The sequence below is a fragment of the Palaemon carinicauda genome, unplaced genomic scaffold (assembly GCF_036898095.1).
Source record: "Palaemon carinicauda isolate YSFRI2023 unplaced genomic scaffold, ASM3689809v2 scaffold267, whole genome shotgun sequence".
NCBI lineage: Eukaryota > Metazoa > Arthropoda > Malacostraca > Decapoda > Palaemonidae > Palaemon > Palaemon carinicauda.
Window position 1 is genome coordinate 142,351 of NW_027170319.1, and position 3,650 is coordinate 146,000.

Sequence of the window (3,650 nt, forward strand, 5' to 3'; positions counted from 1 at the left end):
TTTTCCTTAGAAATGGCATGACCAGATTAAAATGCGTGGTCATAAATAGCTGAAATTGGTTTCTTACTTAACGGTATATTGGTTCGTACTGATCTCCCTATGTGCTCCGAAATTCTACACTGAAGCTGTCTAGATGTGCTTACAGTGTAGCACTCATTACAGAGTGCACATTGAAAAGTGTATATGACACCGGAACACAAGGGAGTAGGTAGACTCTCCCTGTCAAAACATCTAGTAACTAAGCTCGCCCCTCTCACAACAAATTAATATACCCTGAAAAATACTTATGAATTTGTAGACTTGATAAATTCTGTCGGAGATGCAAATAACTATGTTATATGCAGCTTCGACATTGAAAGGTTGTTCACTAACATTCCTTTAAGAGAAACACTAGAGATAATTCTTGAACAGCTTTTCCCTAACCCAGAGGACATTTTCGAAGGAATCAGTAAAATAACAATTTAAAATACTATTAGAACTAGCTACCACTACATTCACATTCATATTTAATAACAAGTTATATGAGCAGGTAGATGGAGTACCAATGGGATCGCCGTGTGGACCAACCTTGGCAAATATATTTTTATGTTATTGTGAAGGGAAATGGTTGAATGATTGTCCTGTAGAATTGAAGCCTTTTTTTGTACCGTCGGTATGTAGACGATACATTTTTACTTTTCAAAAATTTAGATCAAATAAGCCAGTTTTTAGATTATTTTAATACAAAGCATCGTAACATAAGATTTACGAAAAAAAATGAACAGGATTATACTTTGCCTTTTCTCGATGTCTTGGTCTCTCGGAAACATAATACCTTTTAGACCTCAGTATTTCGAAAAAAAAAAACTTTTACAGGACTAAGCACTCATTTTTTAAGCTTAGAACCAAAAATCTACAAAATTAATTCGATAAAAACACTGTTATATAGATGTTATCATGTATGTTCAACTTATCTGGGGTTTAATGAGGAAGAACATTTTTTAAAATCATTTTTTATTACCAGTGGGTTCCATCTGAACCTCTATTATAATCAAGTCAGGAAGTTTTTAGATAAAATTTACCGTCAAAATTTAACAATTCAAACAGTCAGTAAGAAAAAGTTATATGTCTCCTTTACGTACTATGGTTATGTTTCGGAGAGACTAAGAACAAAGGTTATGAGTGTTGTGGGGAAATGTTATCCCCACATAGATTTAAAACTTATTTTTATTAACAAGTTCTCAGTTGGCTCACTGTTTAAATATAAGGAGAGTCTACCTACTCCCTTGTGTTCCGGTGTCATATACACTTTTCAATGTGCACCCTGTAATGAGTGCTACACTGGAAGCACATCTAGACAGCTTCAGTGTAGGATTTTGGAGCACATGGGGAGATGGGTACAAACCAATATACCGTTAAGTAAGAAACCAATTTCAGCTATTTATGACCACGCATTTAAATCTGCTTATGCCATTTCTAAGGAAAATTTCAAAATTACAGACAGACATAGTAACGTCAGCCAGCTGAGAATCTTGGAGTCTTTTTACATTTTTAAGACAAACCCCATCTTGAATGAGGGCTTACCTGTTCAGTTACCGGTGACCCATTGATCCGTTTGGTCTGTGGGTTGCTGGTCTGGATGGGTGGTCATCATCTCCTGCGGGTGACTAGGTATGTTAGTTATTGAGTCTTTTATATAGTTATATTGTTGTGTGTGTAATAAGTCTTTTTTGAGGTTTTATGTTCCTTGATTGGTTGATTTTAGGGATAGTTGATCAGTTCATGAAAGTGCATCTTCCTAACTATGTACTTAGGATTATTCTATCAATTTTATTCATTTTACATATGATAATTGCAGATAGGCTGAAGATGACATAGGTTATGTCGAAAGCTCCCGAATAAAGAAGATGATAGCAGCATTGACTATTTTATTCCTACTTATACACACACACACACACACACACACACATATATATATATATATATTTAAACGTATGTATACACACACACATATATATATATATATATATATTTAAACATATGTATACACACACACATATATATATATATATATGTGTGTGTTTATACTGTATATGCACACACACACACACACACACACACTATATATATATATATATATATATATTTATATATATTTATATATATTGAACCAGGTAAAATTCAATATTCCTAATTAGAATCAATCGTATAAGAAATCAGCATGTCAAATTATTATAGACAAGATCGAAATTTAGTAACAATAAATTATTCCAAAGGTCTTAATATACAATCCATAAGGATATTTTAGTAAATGCAGGGTGATATCAAAGCGGCTTTGAGAGTATGGGAAAAATGTTTTACCAGACCGTTGGCAACAGAGATTTATGTGATTGTCTTATGAAGGATAATAACCAGATGATTCCCTAATTCTCTCCACAACTGAGAGGTAAAAGTGTTACTCCTGTCGAGGTAATATGCTTTGGATACCAAATCTCGCTATCCATCTTGGAAATAAGGTAGATCTACATGAGGTGGACGTTGCAGCTTCGATGCGAATAGCTCCAAGCCCAACAAGTGGAGCGGTCGATGACGGTGAACAGGTAATGATGCCCTTTCGATATTGTTAGGGTACCTAAAACCTCGACGTGAATGTGGTCAAAGTGGATGGTGGGCAGGGTTTAAACTTTTAATATGATTACCTAAGTTTGAGCTAATTTGCATGGTACAATGGTAATTTTTAAGGTAATTATTTTTCTAAGATAATTTTACTAGCTTCAATTGTAGGAAAGTGGAATAGTTATAAGGTAATCTTAGGTAAAAAGCAGGAGCATCTAAGGCAATGGCCACATGCTCAAGTTCAAACCCTGGTGGTTGGTAGCCTTGCCGCCGCTTTGGCATGTCAAGGAGTTAGCGTTTGGGTTCTACCATATTCATGTCACCATTGGTCGATGTTGAATACAGTAGTTGTCCATTTCGTCAAGAGTGGAGGTGTTAATGGAGGTCTGAAAGGTGATGAAGTGACTGTCCATAAGTGGATTGACCTTGGTCATCAGGTCCTTCTTGGCCAAAATATCGACATCAGGGATGGCAGCAGGTACAGGTTCGGGTAGATACCGTACCCAAAAGGGCACGGAGTAGATTCAATTCACGAGGAGAGCAGTCAGCGGCAGGTTGCAGGCGAGCAATACTGGTCATTTCCGTCAGGGCGAGCAAATCCTATTGGTCCCCCAACAGATGTTGAGAGAGCTGAAAAAGATTTGCTATGCGGACAATCAGTAGGTATGATTTGAAGTTTCCATTCGTTATGCTGGGGTCCTCTTGCTCACACACCCAATCGGAGATTTCCGGAATGTATTCCTGGGTATAGCCTCGTGAACCTAATCTGCTTTGGGGCTTCGCCGAGTTACACCATTCATGCGAAACTGCACTTCACCACGCTGGATCCAGGTAAAAGCTTGATAGAGAGTCAGTGTATGCTGGAAGCATCATCAAACAGTAAGGCATTGCAGTGAGAGGGAGCGGTGTCACTAATGTGCAGGCTAGCTGTTACGTTGGAACTGAGAGACTCTCGTGAATGAAACTAAATTTATTTCAACACACAGCGAGCTTTTATAACAACAGCTTAAGTGAAAGAAGGTTACAAAAATTCAAACAGATCAATAGAGGAAAAT